Source organism: Zalophus californianus, chromosome 6, assembly GCF_009762305.2.
Source record: "Zalophus californianus isolate mZalCal1 chromosome 6, mZalCal1.pri.v2, whole genome shotgun sequence".
Taxonomy (NCBI): domain Eukaryota; kingdom Metazoa; phylum Chordata; class Mammalia; order Carnivora; family Otariidae; genus Zalophus; species Zalophus californianus.
In genome coordinates, this window is record NC_045600.1 from 19,590,247 (window position 1) to 19,611,906 (window position 21,660).

At 39.3% G+C, this 21,660-nt stretch overlaps 1 long non-coding RNA gene across 1 annotated transcript in view; it reads right to left on the minus strand.

Moving 5' to 3' along the window:
• Positions 1-10,818: 10,818 nt before the first annotated feature.
• The window catches only part of LOC113910128, a 31,655-nt gene continuing 20,813 nt past the window's right edge, over positions 10,819-21,660 (minus strand). The window contains exons 2-3 of the long non-coding RNA XR_003515924.2: positions 13,488-13,617; positions 10,819-10,869 (exon numbers count right to left, since the gene is read on the minus strand). This is a non-coding gene — a long non-coding RNA (uncharacterized LOC113910128). The remainder of the gene's footprint in view (positions 10,870-13,487; positions 13,618-21,660) is intronic.

Below are 21,660 nucleotides of genomic sequence, written 5' to 3' on the forward strand. Positions count from 1 at the left end.
ACTGATTTTAAAATATTTAGTACACAAATGAGGTCAAATAAGATTTCAAATCTTCATTTTAATCCATCCAAGCCCAATACATTACGGACAAATCTATCTAGTTTAAAGAAAAATAACAAGTTGGGTGGCATTAGGTTGGTAACTAATATCGCCTGGGCATTTACATTGAGTCTGGAATGGGAAACAGAATCAATATGCTATAATGACTTATTTTATCCTTTTATTTAGTCATTGATTCAACAAATATTCACGGAGTACTTCTGAATTTCCAAACATTTTAGTAGATGTCAGGTCAGAGTGAAAACATAAATTAAAAAAAAAAGCACACGTATTTTCATTAAAAGTGTAAATATTATCACAGGTCTCCATCTGGTTAATAAGCATTATCACTTCTTCTGACCTAACTTTGCTTACTTTTACACTATTCTCTGCTTGATTTAATTAACAGCACTTGTGAGTTATCAAAACAACTGAAATAATATAGAGGAAAAGTGGCATACATCATGAATCTAGCATCTTCTCTGCCTCAATTTATTCCTTTTTTTTCCTATTATAAATTCTCAGGCTTCCTAATCTCTTCATATGTCAAGCTTGACTTTATTATAAGGCAGGCTCTTATAACAATGAATGCGGTGAGTTGGTGTCTCCCTCGAAAAAGGGGTTAATCAAAGAAGGTCATTTTATTCTGATTTGAGAAAATTTAATTATCTCTGCTGTCTTGATAATTTGCATATTTTACCCACAAGGCACCATAACACATTTTCCTTCAAAATTATCATGACCTATAGATGAGTCATTTTTATCCTTGTGGCCACTGCTGAGGAAAGTGATGGACAGATTTAGAAACTTCTGCAATTACTGTTTCAGTCATATCTAACTGAATATATGTTAGGGCAGAATGGAGGCAGGAGATTTCAACTGTCCTGATCTGATTCTTTTATTCTTTTTCTCTTTTGCTAAATCTGTCAGCGACTGTAATAGCATTGATACAATCTCTGAGTTGCTTGTCTACCATGACTTACACATTTTAAATTTAAACTAACTTCCCTTTTTTATGTATCTCATATTTCCTAAAGCAGTGGGCTAGTAAGCAGAAAGGTACACACCATGAAATGGGTAAGTAATTCTCGCCTCATAAACATCTTGAAAGTTAAAGCAGAGATACACAAACCCAAAACCAACCAAATAAAACAAAACAAAGACAGAAACAAACAGAAACCTATTGCCATGACATTAGAAAAGTGAACAGTGGGGGTTTATAAACACTGAGTATTTCACACCACATGGTGCTTAGAATAAGGAAATCACCTTAAGCAGGTTTTAATTAATGAGATGCTCCAGAGGTTAACTGGACTAAATTTTGACCTGGATTATCTTCTAAAGGCTAATTATAAAGTTTGCGTAACTCAAGGGGGGGGCAGAGCAAGATGGCGGAGGAGTAGGAGACCTGGATTTCATCTGGTCTCAGGAATTCAGCTGAATAGAGATCAAACCATTCTGAACACCTACGAACTCAACAGGAGATCGAAGAGGAGAATAGCAACAACTCTCTGAACAGAGAAGCGACCACTTACTGGAAGGTAGGACGTGCGCAGAAATGAATCCGAGGCAATATTCCGGAGGATAGACGGCAGGGGAGGGGGCCTCCGTCGGGCCGCTTCTGGCGAGTGATAGAGCCGCAGAGCACAAAATCGGACCTTTTAGAAGCCGGCTCCACTGAGGGATATCGCTCCAGTGGCTAAGCCGGGGGTGGAACCCTCGCGGGACAGTGTGGTCTCAGGACCCTTGGGGTCACAGAAAGACCGAGGGTGCCTGAGTGCAGCTGAGCTCCCAGGTATCGGAGCGGGGAAGCTGGCTGCAGAGACAGAGCCGAGGCATGGGCTCTCAGCTCGGGGTTGCCATAAACTGTGATCCACGGCCCAGTCGGGCCACTGCTCCTCCAGCAGGGACCCAACAAGTGGCAGAGCCGGGAGACTCCGCTCCCTCCCCAGGGAGGAGTGGCGCGGGAGCGCACTGCAGGGATCTGCTGGGCTTGGAGACTCCACCCGGGGGTCGGGGGCCAAAGATAGAAACGCTCAGTCACAGGCCGGGTGAGCACGGAGAGTGGCCGGAGACCGGGGAGACGGGAGTGACTGCTTTTCTCTGGGGCGCAGTGAGGAGTGGGGCCCAAGTTCTCAGCTCCTCTGGGTGGAGATTGGGAGACCACCATTTTCACCCTGGTGCTCCAAAGCTGTACCGAGAGCTTGCAGGGAACAAAAGCTCCTGAGAACAAACCTGAGCAGCTTGCTTAGCCCAGACTGACAAGGGCAGGGCAATTCAGCCTCCGGCAAAGACCTTTGGGAACCATGGCAACAGGCCCCTCCCCCAGAAGATCAGCATGAACAGCCAGCAAGCCAAGACCAAGTTTACCGATCAGGAGAACCAGAGAACTCCACGGCTAGGGGAATACTGCACATAGAATTCATGGCTTTTTTTTTACCATGATTCATTAGTTCATCAAAGTTAATTTTTTTAACTGTTTTTTTTTTAATTTTTCTTTTTCTCTTTTTCAACCAACATCTTATCAATCCCTTTTCTAAAAAAACATTTATTTTTCATTTTTAGAGTCATATTTTATCCCTTCATAGTAATTACCCTTATTTTTGGCATATATATATATATATATATATATATATATATATATATATATATATATATGTTGTTCTCTCTTTAAAATTTGAGATAGTTTCTTCTAACAGATCAAAATATACCCTAAATCACTAGTGTATGGCTTTGTTCTAGTCTCCTGCCTGATCACATTCTCTCCCTTTTTTTTTCTTTTTTTTTATCTTCTTCTTTCTTTTTCAAACAGCTTCTTATCTTATGAATTCCTTTTATAAAATCTTTTATAATTTTCATCTTTACAGTCATATTCCATCCCTTCATTGTATCAACCCTTATTTTGTACATATATGTCTTTCTTCCTTTAAAATTTTAGGAGGCACTTTTTTCTAACAGACCAAAATATGCCCAAAATCTAGTGTGTGGCACTGATCTATGCACTAGCCTGATCATATTTGATCATATTCTGCTTTTTTTGTATTGTTCTGTTTTTGTTTTTGTTTTTATCTTTTTCTTTTTTTTTTTCCTCTTTCTTTTTTTCTTTCTTTCCCTTTCTTTTCCGTGGGTTCAGGTCTTTTCTGATTTGTATAGAGTATATTTGCTGGGGATGTTGTTAACCTGTTAGCATTTTGTTCTCTCATTCATCTATTCTCCTCTGGACAAAATGACAAGATGAAAAAAAATCACCTCAGCAAGGGCGCCTGGGTGGCTCAGTTGGTTAAGCGACTGCCTTCGGCTCAGGTCATGATCCTGGAGTCCCGGAATCGAGTCCCGCATCAGGCTCCCTGCTCAGCAGGGAGTCTGCTTCTCCCTCTGACCCTCTTCCCTCTTGTGCTCTCTATCTCTCATTCTCTCTTTCTCAAATAAATAAATAAAATCTTTTTAAAAAAATCACCTCAGCAAAAAGAACAAGAGGTAGTACCGTCAGCCAGGGACCTACTCAAGACGGACATTAGTACAATGTCGGACCTAGAGTTCAGAATCATGACTTTAAAGATACAAGCTGGGCTTGAAAAAAGCATGGAAGTTATTAGAGAAACCCTTTCTGGAGAAATAAAAGAACTAAAATCTAACCAAGTTGAAATCAAACAGGCTATTAATGAGGTGCAATCAAAAATGGGGGCACTAACTGCTAGGATAAATGAGGCAGAAGAGAGAATCAGCAATATTGAAAATGAAATGATGGAAAATAAAGAGACTGAGAAAAAGAGAGAGAAACAACTACAGGATCACGAGGGCAGAATTCAAGAGATAAGTGATACCATAAGACAAAACAACATTAGAATAATTGGGATCCCAGAAGAAGAAGAAAGAGAGAGAGGGGCAGAAGGTATACTGGAGCAAATAATAGCAGAGAACTTCCCTAATGTGAGGAAGAAAACAGGCATCAAAATCCAGGAGGCACAGAGAACCCCTCTCAAAATCAATAATAATAGGTCAACACCCCGACATCTAATTTTAGTATATGTGCTGCCGAAGCGAGCACAACACCCCGACATCTAATAGTAAAACTTACGAGTCTCAGACACAAAGAGAAAATCCTGAAAGCAGCTCGGGAGGAGATATGTAACCTACAATGGTAGAAATATTAGACTGGCAACAGACCTATCCACAGAGACCTGGCAGGCCAGAAAGGACTGGCAAGATATCTTCAGAGCACTAAACGAGAAAAATATGCAGCCAAGAATACTATATCCAGCTAGGCTGTCATTGAAAAAAGAAGGAGAGATTAAAAAGCTTCCAGGACAAACAAAGACTAAAGGAATTTGCAAACATGAAACCAGCCCTCCAAGAAATATTGAAAGGGGACCTCTAAGCAAAGAGAGAGCCTAAAAGCAGCATAGATCAGAAAGGAACACAGACAATATACAGTAACAGTCACCTTACAGGCAATAAAATGGCACTAAATTCATACCTTTCAATAGTTACCCTGAATGTAAATGGGCTCAATGCCCCAATCAAAAGACACAGGCTATCAGATTGGATTAAAAAACAAGACCCATTGATATGCTGTCTGCAAGAGACTCATTTTAGACCCAAAGACACGCCCAGATTGAAAGTCAGGGGGTGGAAAACCATTTACCATGCTAATGGACACCAAAAGAAAGCTGGGGTGGCAATCCTTATATCAGACAAATTAGATTTTAAAACAAAGACTGTAATAAGAGATGAAGAAGGACACTATATCCTACTTCAAGGGTCTATCCAACAAGAAGATCTAACAATTGTAAATATCTATGCCCCTAACATGGGAGCAGCCAATTATATAAGGCAATTAATAACAAAAGCAAAGAAACACATTGACAACAATACAATAATAGTGGGGGACTTTAACACCCCCCTGACTGAAATGGACAGATCATCTAAGCAAAAGATCAACAAGGAAATAAAGTCTTGAAATGACACACTGGACCAAATAAACTTCACAGACATATTCAGAACATTCCATCCCAAAGCAATGGAATACACATTCTTCTCTAGTGCCCATGGAACATTCTCCAGAATTGATCACATCCTAGGTCACAAATCAGGTCTCAACTGGTACCAAAAGATTGGGATCATTCCCTGCATATTTTCAGACCACAATGCTTTGAAACTAGAACTCAATCACAAGAGGAAAGTCAGAAAGAACTCAAATACATGGAAGCTAAAGAGCATCCTACTAAAGAATGAATGGGTCAACAAGGAAATTAAAGAAGAATTAAAAAAAATTCATGGAAACCAATGAAAATGAAAACACAACTGTTCAAAATCTTTGGGATACAGCAAAGGCAGTCCTGAGAGGAAAGTATATAGCAATACAAGCCTTTCTCAAGAAACAAGAAAGGTCTCAAATACACAACCTAACCCTACACCTAAAGGAGCTGGAGAAAGAACAGCAAATAAAGCCTAAACCCAGCAGGAGAAGAGAAATAATAAAGATCAGAGCAGAAATCAATGAACTAGAAACCAAAAGAACAGTAGAACAGATCAACGAAACTAAGAGCTGGTTCTTTGAAAGAATTAACAAGATTGATAAACCCCTGGCCAGACTAATCAAAAAGAAAAGAGAAATGACCCAAATCAACAAAATCATGAATGAAAGAGGAGAGATCACAACCAACACCAAAGAAATACAAACAATTATAAGAACATATTATGAGCAACCCTATGCCAGCAAATTAGATAACCTGGAAGAAATGGGAGCATTCCTAGAGATGTATCAACTACCAAAATTGAACCAGGAAGAAATAGAAAACCTGAACAGACCTATAACCACTAAGGAAATTGAAGCAGTCATCAAAAATCTCCCAACAAACAAAAGCCCAGGGCCAGATGGCTTCCCAGGGGAATTCTATCAGACATTCAAAGAAGAATTAATACCTATTCTCCTGAAACTGTTCCAAAAAATAGAAATTGAAGGAAAACATCCAAACTCATTTTATGAGGCCACCATTACCTTGATCCCCAAACCAGACAAAGACCCCATCATAAAGAAGAATTACAGACCAATGTTCTTGATGAACATGGATGCAAATATTATCACCAAAATACTAGTCAATAGGATCCAACAGTACATTAAAAGGATTATTCACCACAACCAAGTGGGATTTATCCCTGGGCTGAAGGTTGGTTCAAATTCCGCAAATCAATCAACGTGATACAATACATTAACAAAAGAAAGAACAAGAATCATATGATCCTCTCAATAGATGCAGAAAAAGCATTTGACAAAGTACAGCATCCTTTCTTGATCAAAACTCTTCAGAGTATAGGGATAGAGGGTGCATACCTCAATATCATAAAAGCCATCTATGAAAAACCTACAGCAAATATCATTCTCAATTGGGAAAAGCTGAGAGCTTTTCCCCTAAGGTCAGGAATGCGGCAGGGATGTCCACTGTCACCACTGCTATTCAACATAGTATTAGAAGTCCTAGCCACAGCAATCAGACAACAAAAAGAAAACAAAGGCATCCAAATCGGCAAAGAGGAAGTCAAACTCTCACTGTTTGCAGATGATATGATACTGTATGTGGAAAACCCAAAAGACCACCCCAAAACTTCTAGAACTCATACAGGAATTCAGTAAAGTAGCAGGATATAAAATCAATGCACAGAAATCAGTGGCATTCCTATACATCAACAACAAGACAGAAGAGAGACAAATCCAGGAGTCGATCCCATTCACAATTGCACCCAAAACCATAAGATACCTAGAAATAAATTTAACCAAAGAGGGAAAGGATCTGTACTCAGAAAACTATAAAATACTCATGAAAGAAATTGAAGAACACACAAAGACATGGAAAAACGTTCCATGCTCATGGATTGGAAGAACAAACATTGTGAAGATGTCAATGCTACCTAGAGCAATCTACACATTCAATGCAATCCCCATCAAAATACCATCCACTTTTTTCAAAGAAATGGAACAAATAATCCTAAAATTTGTATGGAACCAGAAGAGACCCCGAATAGCCAGAGGAATATTGAAAAAGGAAAGCAAAGCTGGTGGCATCACAATTCTGGACTTCCAGCTCTATTACAAAGCTGTCATCATCAAGACAGTATGGTACTGGCACAAAAACAGACACATAGATCAATGGAACAGAATAGAGAGCCCAGAAATGGACCCTCAACTCTATGGTCAACTAAACTTTGACAAAGCAGGAAAGAATGTCCAATGGCAAAAAGACAGTCTCTTTAACAAATGGTGTTGGGAAAATTGGACAGCCATATGCAGAATGAAACTGGACGATTTCCTTACACCACACACAAAAATAGAGTCCAAATGGTTGAAAGACCTAAACGTGAGACAGGAGTCCATCAAAATCCTAAAGGAGAACACAGGTAGCAACCTCTTCAACCTCAGCCACAGCAACTTCATCCTAGAAACATTGCCAAAGGCAAGGGAAGCAAGGGCAAAAATGAACTATTAGGATTTCATCAAGATAAAAAGCTTTTGCACAACAAAAAAAACAGTCCACAAAACCAAAAGACAACCGACAGAATGGGAGAAAATATTTGCAAATGATATATCAGATAAAGGGCTAGTATCCAAAATCTATAAAGAACTTATCAAACTCAACACCCAAAGAACAAATGATCCATTCAAGAAATGGGCAGAAGACATGAACAGACATTTTTCCAAAGAAGACATCCAAATGGCCAACAGACACATGAAAAAGTGCTCAACATCGCTCGGCATCAGGGAAATCCAAATCAAAACCTCAATGAGATACCACCTCACACCAGTCAGAATGGCTAAAATTAACAAGTCAGGAAACAACAGATGTTGGCGGGGATGTGGAGAAAGGGGAACCCTCTTACACTGTTGGTGGGAATGCAAGCTGGTGCAACCCCTCTGGAAAACAGTATGGAGGTTCTTCAAACAGTTGAAAATAGAGCTACCATACGATCCAGCAATTGCACTACTGAGTATTTACCTCAAAGATAGAAATGTAGGGATCCGGAGGCGTACGTGCACCCCAATGTTTATAGCAGCAATGTCCACAATAGCCAAACTGTGGAAAGGGCCAAGATGTCCATCGACAGATGAATGGATAAAGAAGAAGTGGTATATATATATACACAATGGAATATTATGCAGCCATCAAAAGGAATGAGATCTTGCCATTTGCAATGACGTGGATGGAACTGGAGGGTGTTATGCTGAGTGAAATAAGTCAATCAGTGAAAGACATGTATCATATGACCTCTCTGATATGGGGAATTCTTAATCTCAGGAAACAAACTGAGGGTTGCTGGAGTGGTGGGGGTTGGGAGGGATGGGGTGGCTGGGTGATAGACATTGGGTAGGGTATGTGCTATGGTGAGCGCTGTGAATTGTGCAAGACTGTTGAATCACAGATCTGTACTTCTGAAACAAATAATGCAACATATGTTAAGAAAAAAGAAAAAGAAGAAGTTAGCAGGAGGGGAAGAATGAAGGGGAGTAAGTCGGACGGGGAGATGAACCATGAGAGACGATGGACTCTGAAAAACAAACTGAGGGTTCTAGAGGGGAGGAGGGTAGGGGGATGGGTTAGCCTGGTGATGGGTATTAAAGAGGGCACGTTCTGCATGGAGCACTGGGTGTTATGCACAAACAATGAATCATGGAACATTACATCAAAAACTAATGATGTAATATATGGTGATTAACATAACAATAAAAAATAAAAATAATAAAAAATAAAAACTAATGATGTAATATATGGTGATTAACATAACAATAAAATTTTTTTTAAAAAAAGTTTGTGTAACTCAATCTATAGCCCTAGAAAACATCACAGTTCCAGAGCTGTCATTTTTCTCCCACTCTATTTTTACTTATTATTATGTTTTGGTTTTGGTTTGCTTTGTAGGATGGGAGAACCAAGTTTAGGGTCAACAACCCAGTCTTGAATTATGATGAGATTCAAAAAAGTCCCCTTCACCACGAGCAGATCTCTGACAGCACTAAATTTTGTTATTAATAACTATACAATTCATCAGCATGTGAGACACTTTTGCAAATGAAATAGCTCATCTTTTTTCTAGCATACCAATAAATGCCATCTACTTCTCACATTCCCCACATGAACTGAGTTCAGTTACAGAAAGGGAGACCCTTCTGTATCTTCAGTTTTATGAACTCATGATTTTTTTTTTCTGAGCGCAAGAAGACTTGTTTCAGAGCCTGTTGCTCTTCTTAAACATGCTTAAGGAGCTTTTTGTTTTGTTATTTTCTCCCTTTGAAGCAAGTTAACATTTCTTTTTATTGTTTTGATAGGAAAACTTCAAAAGCTATTGGAGCAAAATAAGCCTACAGATACAAGTTTTAAATCTATAAGAATGCCATTCTTCTCTGATTTACCAAGATTTCCAGGAAGGCAGGTGACTCACTTCCTTTGTGTCCTTCCTCTAGTCCTTACCTCTCCAGCGGGTGCTATAAATATTTGTCAGAAGATTTTTTTTTAAACTGGAGAATATTACTGAGTTCTTATATAACAGATCTTATACTATATACTTTTATGTGTATCATCCCATTAAAGATCACAAAAACTCTGTGAAGTACATAAAATCGTTATCTCCATTTCTAGAAGATGAATCAGAGATTATGAAACTTACCCAGGTAAGTAAACAGCAGAGCCCAAGATCAATCTAACTAAATTTGTCAGGCTCTAAAGCCTATGCTTTTAGCTATTAGTCAGTCGCCAATGGAAACAACTCTACTGGGTGCCAAATAGGTCATGTGTTTCCCTCTAGTCTTCAGTCCTCCTTGCTGTTAGTTGGGGCCTCATGAGCCATCTAGCAATGGGATGTGAGCAGAACTGCTACATGCTGTTTTCAGTCTGAGGTAATTGAGGGTGGGGTGGTCATGTAATTTCTTTCCTCCTGCTGTAGCCAATCTGGAAGGCACACGTTGGCAGTATTCTAAAGTGGCAGAACCTCCAAGTGCCCAACTTTCTGAGTGTCTAACATGGAACAAAGCTACCCTCCACTTCCAAAATGTGCTTTAGATAATTTGGAGGGTAATTTGTTACTTGGGCAAAATCCAACCTTTCCTGACTAATATAGTGTTCTGTGAGAAAGAAAAAAACAAATTATTTAGTGACTAAATGGGTATATGATAGATTTCATTGGTTCTGAGTATATATTATATTAAGAAGGATACATAATTCTCATAATTGTCAATAGATGATACCACACACCTCACATAAAAATTTATTGGAAGTTCTGAGATTTCTTTTTTTTTAAGATTTTATTTGACAGAGAGGGAGAGACACAGCAAGAGAGGGAACACAAGCAGGGGGAGTGGGAGAAGGAGAAGCAGGCTTCCCACTGAGCAGGGAGCCTGGCGTGGGGCTCAATCCCAGGACCCTGGGATCATGACCTGAGCCGAAGGCAGACACTTAACGACTGAGCCACCCAGGCGCCCCTGAAGTTCTGAGATTTCTTAGTGGAAGAACAGAATAAAGTATACAGATGTCATTAAATACTATCAATATTAACTTTTTGAGAATATTTGCTTAAGCATTTTTTTCTTCCTTTTTAATCTAAGAGGATAAATATTATTGAACTTTTAACTTAGGGGGGAAAAGGGTGACATGATATCCTGGAACTTTTTATTCTTCAGTTAATTACATTTACTATTCTATCTGATTATAAGACACTTCTAAGTCAGGCCTATCTGAGACCAAAAAAATTGGGGAGAAAAATGTTCAAGTGCTGGGGGACTTACCAGGGTGAAATGGGGAGAAGAGCCTGCTTGATAGAAGCTGTAGATAAGGTCTTACTCCTCTACATAAAGATTTCAAGACAAACAGGAATCAGAGTTTCAAATAGCATTAGTCTCTGCAAAATATGACTCACTCACATAATGAGGTTCAATTTGTTCAAACTGGAAAAAATGATTGTTAGTCACAGAATTATCTTTTCTAAAAATGTGCACAGAAAATATCATTAGAAACTTTACTTTGGGAGCAAAGAGAGTATATGTGTCTCAGTACAGAGTAACCAAAACCATGGAATATCACAACATGTGAATAGGTAAATGAGTGAAATCATGTAGCTAAAGCTGTTACTTTGGGCTAGGAGCCAGGAGGCTTAGCTGTTGTTGATTTTTGTTTTGTTTTGCTTTTTTGTTAAAGCTTTAGAGACAGGGAGAGAAAGAGAGAGCATGCACATGAGCAGAGGGGAGGGACAGAGGGAGAGAGAGAAGCAGACTCCCCACTGAGCAGGGAGCCTGATGCTGGAATCCATCCCAGGACCCTGGGATCATGACCTGAGCCAAAGGCAGACGCTTAACTGACTGAGCCACCCAGGCGCCTGGCAAAGCTATTTATAGGATCATAGGCAAGTCATTAACATGCCAGGTTCAGCTTTGTGTAATTTGTAGAAATTTGTGTAATATGGCAAATTAATGTCTGAAATATCTCTAGTCTTAATATTCTGAAAATCTCTAACTCTTACAGCATAGTCGTTAAAAACCTATGCTCTGAACAGCTTCATAACCTGATACATTACCTAACCTTTTTATAATTAAGTTGTCAAATTTAAAATAATAATGGATCTATCTCATAAGGTTATTGTGTAAAGTTAAGATAATGCAAATAAATGCTGAGAATTATTTAAGAAATAAGAATGATTTTTATAGATAAAAGAACACATATTTTCCAAAATTGTTTATGCCCTACCAGATGCTGGGGAGGCAGAATTTTTCTCTGACCCTTTAAGGTTCTTTTGTCTGGTTTAAGAATTAAATTGACATGAGACAGATTAACAGAAGAAAATCAAATTTAATTATATATGTATTGGGGCCCCATAAAAAAATATGAGACCTAAGCAGTCAAGCAATTGAGGCTCATATACCTTCCAGAGCTAAGAAGAAGGAGTTAGAGGTCTGGGACTTAAAAGGGAAGGTAGACAATTCATAGGAAAAAGAAAAAGAATAAAGGTTTGGTAAACAAATGTTTGGTGGGCCATACAGAAACAATGGGACGCAGAAAGAAATTTTCACCGACTTTGTTAATCTCCTCCCTATCACATCTAGTTCAGATTATGCCGTACTTCTCTATGGTGATAATTCCCTTCCTGGAGCAGGTCCTCTATCTAAATTCTTTTGGGCAGTGAGAGGGAAGGTCAAAGGTTCTTTCTGAGCCTTCTGTTTCATAAAAATAAGCAGCCTAAAATAAGTCACATGCCAGAGACACATTTTCTCTGGTGGCAAATTATTCACCCCTACACAGACAATTTGACTAAGTTTTCCCCTAAGAAATGATCTAATTTGAAGTTGGCTAAGATGGGGTTTACTTAATGCAGTCACAAATTGTGTAAATCACTCAAGTTCTTACATGTTAATTCTAAATGTCTTTGCTCACGTTTATTTCCCTACAGAGTTTGATCTCATGTTCTCTTCAGAGTGAGTTGGAACTAGTTGAATGTTGCATGCATGATAATATTTTGCACATTTACATAATTCCTTTATCATTATTTTTTAGTTGAAGTAGTATACCAATGAAAGGGTTCTTTAATAAAGTTACTGTCCTTTTTTTAGGAGCCAGTTATGTCAGTTCATTTTCTCTATTCTCAGTATGATGTAGATGAGCCTTAATCCTCAGCTGGAAACTGATCTAGAACGGGGGGGGAACAGAGGCACACCAAAACTGGAAGAGATTTCCTTACACTGTTTGTCACTGTGACTAGAACAGTCAGTGATCTGTTCCCAGGAAGCAAAAGCATAATAAATAGGAAGCTTGGAGGATGGGAAACCTCGTTAAGTGACAACAAATGAGGACTCTGCTAAAATTTTGGCCTTTCTCAGATGATTTTAAAGGAACTCAGTAAAGATAATTGGGTTGGTGTTTAAATAGAAGTAAGGAGAGGCAAGCAGGGTGGTAGGGATAAGAACTCTTATGGAAAGGTAAGTGTCATAGTGACACTCCCTTCTCATTCTCTTGGTAGAAAGACATTATCTAACTCTGCAGTTTACTTTAATACAATCTTTCTTTTATGAAATCAGAGGAAACCTGTATATATATATATATATATATATATATATATATATATATATATATTACTTTCTTTAACATGAAAGGCTTTTATGTATTTAGGTGTACCCTCTATTTCTGGCCCCTAAATTCTAGATTAAGCAAGAGAAATATGCTTATATTCTACCTTTATTTTTCCTTCCTTTAATATTATGGAAGGAAGAAACATTCCAGTGTAAAAGTCAGAAAGATGTGTATTGGCAAATTAACCACAAACACACATATTGTGGAATCTACAGATGTTCTACGGCTTAAAATTTCCCTATTTCTACAAGTCAGTATGATTTTCCCTTGCTCAGCTCAACAGAATCTCAACGTACTCCCATGGGATGTTTCTGCCATTACCTTCCAAAAGGGATTAATTAGTACCTGGAAAAGTCATGCTGGAGTGTTGGTAATTGCTCAACTACATGCTGAGACTACAGTCATTTCCAGAAGGAGAAAGGGTGATCTGCTGCCGATATAGTAGGTAAGCTTTGTTTATACACTCCAACATTAACTGAAAGACAAAGGAGAACTAACTTCAGTAAGGAATTTTGCAAGTAAGAGTCAACATACGATGTCACTTCTTACTAGAACCTTGCCATCGCCAAGTACAGTTTGTTCAAGCTGAGGCCTGCCTGTCTCTTTCACAGTGACACCAGCATCTGACACATTCAGGGGAGGCGAGGCTATAATCTGAGCCAAGATACTAATTATAAAGAACATAAAAGGATGCTAAATTTGGCTGGTGAACAAAAGCAAATGACTGTTCTTTTAAAAATCAGTTCTAACATTTGATCTTCTTAATCATCTATGGTGATTGTAATAACACTGGAAAATAACACTGCATAAAGGATTAGTAAACACTGCTAAGAAAGAACTAGCCCAAAGATAACAAAATTATATTTGGTTAAGAAACCTGATTCTCTATTAAGCCCTCCCTCCTTATATATTCAACCTTTCTGTGCTTTTTGCAATAGAAGACAGCTCTGGTTTGCTAAATCATTGCCTGATTTAATTATTCATAACAATCATCTTTAACAATATGGATAAAAATTTTTATTGTTTTTTTTTCTTTTTTTGCTTGGCGGGGAGAAGAGTTCTTTTGCTCTTAGTGAAACCTACATGATTGAATGTATTGTACAGAAGATTGTCACAAGCAGAGAGTGCTTGTTCTTAGCCACATGTTCTCACTCTGCACGGCTCTTTGCTCTTCAGTAATGCCTTCTTAGGGACCCTGTCCCCTATTGCCTCATCCCTTCATCCCTTACAACTTCACGAACCCAATTCCACTTGAGCTTGTTGTGCACCCTCTTCTCGAATGAGGACAAATTGATTTAGCTTCAGCATTCCATTCCACTGACACCTTTCCCAACTACAGTTCACATTCAAGTCTGGGAAACCCTCCTCGGTAGTATAAGCAAAGCATGTACTGGCTGTGTTGGTTGTCAAAGAAAACCCAAATCCTGTCAAAACGTCTCAATGCCTACAACATTTATAACACGGTTACAGAAATTGGTATCAAAGGCACTTTGAGTATATTTTTTCCCTAAAAGCTTAGGTAAAAATTAACTGATATAACCAAAACGAAACCCTGATCCTCCAAGGTGGAGTGGGAGAGTTGTTGCAAAGAAAAGACTCACCCAGGAGAGACTATCGATTTTGAACCTTGCTAGATGAATCTAACTCGTAACATGCTCTAAAATGCTCCAGGGAAAAAGAGTCCCCTTTGTTTCTATTCTCTGAACTTTCTTCCGGGATAAATTCAGGCAGTTTTCCAATTCATGAATACTTCCCTCCAGCAAGGGCTGATTGCTGCAAATGTGTTGCCGGGATGGCAGACTCTTCTTTGGCAGAAACCCCAGAGTAAATAGATAATGTGCCTGGGAAACCAAGTTCCCAATCCTGGGAAGGTCAACCGAGATGGACTTCAAGAAAGTCACTTTTCAATCCTGCTGATTTCTTCTTCGGTAAGCAGTGCGGGGAAGCACAGACACTGGCAATACTGCTCTTCAGGTAAGTTTCACTCATTTAGCAGCAGTAGTAAACCTAGGAGGCTGACTGCAATGAGCAAACCGCAGTAATGCTGGTAAACAAGTGTTCACACCTGTTAACAGCTGTGTGGGTTTGCTGTAGCAGGTGTGCTACGTAAACTCAACTCAACGCTACATTTATCACTTTTTAAGAGTTATCAAACTGCACCATGCAGATGATCCCTCTGGCTATTGTCACAAATAAAGCTGGGTGTCATTTGTCAGGGGCCTCAATTAAGTGGATGTACAAGCACAATGTAAATCAGAGATCATATCACATAGGCTCCAATTAAAATTCTGTACTATTAAAAGATACTCCAAAGCCGTAGTCCTGGATGACTGCCACAAACCACTTAATTCTAATATTTTTAAGAAGCCAATGGAAAACTTTCTTGATGATTTTTTTTGCGGGGGGAGCAATCACAAAGGCAGAAGCATTTACAATTGTGTGAACAATTGTGATGAAGAGATGTAGATTTCTGATTAAATTGCTACAAAGCCAATCAAAACCAGACCTGCCAACTTGCAAATTATATTATAAATTCTGTGGTAATGATGGGAGAGAGACTGGGTGGCAGAGTTTCTAGGTACTACTTAGGCAATTAATTTGATTGTAAATTTCTTCCCCTGCTACATCACATACTTAATAAGTTGAATACTCCTACCATAGATAGTGAGCCCCTTGAATGCTGAATCACAGAATTTACGAGTTGGAACGTACTTTAGGAGTTGTCAAATATGTCCTCCCTCTGATATAGTAAGATTTTCCACATAATGCCTTTAAAGTCACTGATGAGCTTCTTCTCAAATATTTCTACCAATCAAGAACTCCATATTTCACAAGAAATATATTTTATCTCTGAAGATCACATTCCTCAATTAAGCTAAATTATACTTCCCCATAATTTTATACACCAATTCTATTTCAATCCATTTGTTCCTACTGCTTCTCACAAGAATGTAGGTTTCATGTGGGCAGAGGCTGTGTCTGTCTTGTGCATTTTTTACCTACATCATCTAGTACATGGCATGGGGGTGGACAGAACCAATACATATGTTTATTGAATGAGTGAAACAACAGACAGTAACCCTCCTTGTAGCGTCTCAATAATCTTGAGGGGTTCCTGGGTGGCTTAGTCGTTAAGCGTCTGCCTTGGGCTCAGGTCATGATCCCAGGGTCCTGGGATCGAGCCCCCCATCAGGCTCCCTGCTCTGTGGGAGCCTGCTTCTCCCTCTCCCACTCCCCCTGCTTGTGTTCCCTCTCTCGCTGTCTCTCTCTGTCAAATAAATAGAATCTGAAAATGTTTAAGAAGAGTTAAAAATCCTTTAATTCACATCTCAGCTTTCAATTTTTACTCCTATATTTTACCATCCTGATTGCTCATTTATGGGCTTATTTAAGTCTATGTATGTGTGAGTGTGTGCCTTGAGAAAGAGAAAATATACCTATGCCTTACCATATTACTGCTAGTATTCCTTAGTCATTAACAACTTTAAAAAGGTGTAATCATTTTCATCTAGTCAGGAGTGCTTTGTCCTAGCGTATCAAAATCATGATCTATAGGGCGCCTGGGTGGCTCAGTTGGTTAAGCGACTGCCTTCGGCTCAGGTCATGATCCTGGAGGCCCGGGATCGAGTCCCACATCGGGCTCCCTGCTCAGCAGGGAGTCTGCTTCTCCCTCTGACCCTCTTCCCTCTCGTGCTCTCTATCTCTCATTCTCTCTCTCTCTCAAATAAATAGAATCTTAAAAAAAAAGAAAAAAAAATCATGATCTATAACTCATAGATGAGGACCCCATCCAAACTGTGACTCAGCAAATCTTCTTGTCTCTTTCAAAGTCACAGGTTTAAATAAGAGCAATATTAAAAACACCACATATTCCTTCATTTCTATCAGTTTCTTATGCAGACCTTGAAATATACCGATAAAATAGTCCCCATCAAAATGAAGACAACAGATTTCTAATTGATATCACAGAAGTCTGTAGGGACCCTCAAAATTTAAATTAGAGTGAACTATACACTTTGCCTTTTTTTAAAATAAAATTGGAGACTTCAGAAAGTTAGAAAATTCAACTTTTTATTCTTCTCTTCTAATTTATTTGTTGTACTTAATTCTCAGAATTGTTAGCAGCCAGAACTGACATTTTTGCCAATCATGAACAAAGACTATGAAAACTTCCTGGGGTCAGCTCTTTCTAAGAGAAACTAGTGAGTGTTTATTTAGTACCTCCTGAGTTCACACAACGAGTATTTATTTAGTGCCTACTATGTGCAAGAAGCAATTCTAAATACCATCTCTTATAAACAGTTGGGATAGGAGGAATTGGAGAATAAATACAAAAAAATGAGTAAAAAAATGTATATATGAGATAATGCTAGTGGAAAAATAGACCAATCTATGTGTTCTGTCCAATGGGTGGGAGTGATGATTTGTTGCTCAAATACTGTAAAAGTGACATTTGAGTAAAGAAGTAAAGGAGGAAGGGGTCAGAGTTATGTAGATAATTGAGGGAAGCAGACAGAACAGGCTTTTTCCAATGCTACTCAAATGTTACAGTGCATATAAATGAAGGCCATGACACAAGGGTCCACAGAAAAACCCAACAGGGCAACATAATTTGTTGGTATAGTCTGATGATAAGAGATATGAAGGGAAGAGGAAAGGAAAGTGATTTTAGTTCAAAAAAAATCATAATCTTTTCTATAAAATAGACAAGGATTTCCCCCAACCCTTAATCTCAGGGTAATTCTCAGCCTTTGTGATTTTCATTGATGTGGCCATTATTTGAACCTATTTTGTGGTACATTCTCATTTTCATGTGCTATCTCACTTTTGGATACCATTAGGTGCTAACTGTGTAAGTGCCAAGAATATCATTTGGGAGCCTGCTTCGCATGAGCATTCTAGAGCCAATTTCGCATTCAGAAATGGATGGGAAAGGTTTCAGGAAAGCTACTGAATTTTCATACGGGTGCTCAAATGAAACCTTGACGCCATTTATTTGAATTTATTTTATTGCTACACACATATCATATAAATTTGCATGACCTTTTATAATACATATTTACTTATTGTTCTCAGCCCTCTGCTAAACCAGGAAGGCAAATAGATTTCATAGAAATTCTAATTATCCAAATTAAAAGATCTTAAGTGATTTTAGGGCATGTTATGCATGCCACATATATGTGTGTAAGCTTTCCCTCTCCCTCACACATACCTCTCTGGCTGATTTCTGGAAAACAGATAAACCAACTGTGGTGGAAAGAAAACGCCTATTAGAGACAGCATCAAATCTTCCACACATTATCTTCTCTCTTCCTTCTCTTGCCTAGGTAACATAATTCAATTCTGCCTTGGCCATTCACGTTTGACAGAAAACCTTAAGGCGATGATTCTGTGAGGAAAATCTTTGATAAAATAATTCCATCCTTTGGATATCTTGGCCTCATGCATTTATCATCATTTAGAAAAGTGGCTGAACTGTTACCTTTAGGACAGGGACTTAAAAGAGACTGAATAAATGCTAAATGTCTTTAGTTGGCTTTGCCCAATACTTTGGGTGGAATATAAAATGGATCACAGGAAATCTCTTTTTTTTTTCTTTCTGTGCAAAGCCATTCAAAATTTATCCATTATCATAGAAACAACTCAATTAGCAGCTCTTGGGGACCAGAATATAGCCCTACTATCTATACCTTAATAGCATCTATTTATCATCGCAATCTAATTTCCAGGTTGAACTGAATGTAAATGGCAGTTGCCCATAGATTAAAAAAAAAAGTTTAAATTGTACTATTTTAGTTCCATTCCCATAATGCTCTTCTGGTATACATATTAAATATTTTCCTCTAATTCACACTCTGAGTTCTGTAAATTAATACTGCTATTTTGATTTCAGTTAGACTCTTTAATTTTCAGATAAATTATTTGGATGAAAGGGAACTGTTTGCCCGTTGGAGCCTGTTTGCATTATCAGTGAATTATTCAGTAGTATTCTCCCCCATGGTGCTCAGAATATCAGCCCTGCTTTTCCCCTCCACCCCCTGGTGTTTTTTTTTTGTTTGTTTGTTTTTGTTTTTGTTTTTTGTTTTCCTTCTCAGTACTGCATCTGAGCAAAGCAGAGCAAGCTAAGGCCTTGCAGGAGGAGGACTCCATTTTTCTGGGGCAGAGGGTCAAGACAGGAGGGCCTGTTTTTAGTGCCTTGAGTAGCAGCTCTCTCCTGGAGCAGAGGAAGGGGAGGAAGAATTCTCACTGCCAAAGTACAGGAACATGAAAATGTTCACCATCTCCTGCGTCACCCCTGTAGGTTGAACATGCTGCTTCTCCTGGACTCTTCTATTTCATTCTCCAAGGACAGAAGATGGGGTGGAAATCTGTGCTGGAAAGAGGAAGTGCAAAGAGGGTGGTGCTCAGTTGCAGGAAAAATGCAGACTGTTTTGGAGATCCAGTCTGGCCTGGCCCTCACGGAACTGGAGGGAATTACTCGGGTTAGTGGAGGAGGTGAAGAGAAGGAACTCACAGTGCATCTGTCGTGGCATTTGGGACGGCCCCTACGTGGTCCCGTTGTCCCTCCCATAGCCCACGTTGTAGCCTTTATCACGTCAGCTTTGAACTGATGACTTGATTCGAGCCACTGACCTATTCCCACTTTTCTGTCCAAACCCTCATACTCTGCCAGATTATAATCTTCCTACAAGAGAGCTTTGCATGAGTCCTCCCTCTGTTTTAATGCCTGCAATTATCTCTGCATTGATCCCTGCAAGATAAAGCTCATACTCCTTAATTATAACATCTGATGCATTCTGATCTTTACTTTCCCTGCTGTCTTAAGAAAGGCCTCTGTGCATCAACAGATGAATGGATAGGGAAGATTATATATATATATATACAATGAAATATTATGCAGCCATCAAAAAAACAAAATCTTGCCATTTGCAATGACGTGGATGGAACTAGAGGGTATTATGCTGAGCAAAGTAAGTCAATCAGAGAAAGACATGTATCAAATGATCTCACTGATATGAGGAATTCTTAATCTCAGGAAACAAACTGAGGGTTGCTGGAGTGGTGGGGGGTGGGAGGGCTGGGGTGGCTGGGTGATAGACATTGGGGAGGGTATGTGCTATGGTGAGCGCTGTGAATTGTGTAAGACTGTTGAATCACAGATCTGTAATAAATAATACATTATATGTTAAAAAAAAAAGTTAGTAGGAAGGGTAAAATGAAGGGGGGAAATCGGAAAGGGAGATGAACCATGAGAGACTATGGACTCTGAGAAACAAACTGAGGGTTTTAGAGGGGAGGGAGTGGGGGAACGGGTTAGCTCAGTGATGGGTATTAAGGAGGGCACGTACTGCAAGGAGCACTGGGTGTTATACGCAAACAATGAATCGTGGAACACTACATCAAAAACTAATGATGTGATGTATGGTGACTAACATAATATAATAAAATTAAATTAAAAATAATTAATAATAAAATTAAAAAAATAAAAATAAAGGGCTCTGTTCATCCAGCCAGGTGGGTTTTTCTTTTTCTGAAAAGATAGAAATGTCTTGTTCTTATACAGTTGTGGAAAGCCTTCTTGCCTCTTCTCCATGTCACATCTTTTTTTTTTTAAGATTTATTTATTTATTTGAGAGAACGAGAATGAGAGAGAGAGAGAGAGAGAGAGTACATGAGAGGGGGGGAGGGTTAGAGGGAGAAGCAGGCTCCTCGCCGAGCAGGGAGCCTGATGCGGGACTCGATCCCGGGACTCCAGGATGATGACCTGAGCCAAAGGCAGTCGCTTAACCAACTGAGCCACCCAGGCGCCCCTCCATGTCACATCTTTTTCAAAAACCAGCTTATGCTCTGCCAGGCCCTTTAGGACACACCCCCTTGGAAAAGTGTCCTGACCAATCTCATTTCTCACCATGTCTCCTTATATGCCCTGGTATGGTGACTGCAGGCTTCTTTCACTATTGTGCTAGGCTAGGCTTGCCTGTGCCTTAGGCTGTGCTGTTAGGACCACTACCCAGCATCACCATCTCCCTCCCTTCCTCATTATCCTCTTTGTCGCTTGTGGGTCTAGTGAATTTTACACACCCTCCAAGGCCCAACCCGTTTATTTACTTTTCTGGCTCCAGATTTTTCTCAACACAAACCCCAAGAAGAATTAGATTCCCCGCAACTGCATTCCCATTCATCTTTACCTATACATTTTTAATTGCATGCATTCTTTTTTCAGAGTTAGTATTTGCATGTTTTGCTCTTGTACTTCTTAACCCAAGCTGCAACTCACTGAGGATGGAAGATGGGATATACTTACTTGTCCTCCAACCTTAGCATAGTAAGTGGCTCATATATGGTGCTCAGTCAGGGTTTATCACTAATAACAGTGTGCTTTAGGGCGCCTGGGTGGCTCAGTTGGTTAAACGACTGCCTTCAGCTCAGGTCATGATCCTGGAGTCCCGGGATCGAGTCCCACATCGGGCTTCCTGCTCAGCAGGGAGTCTGCTTCTCCCTCTGACCCTCTTCTCTC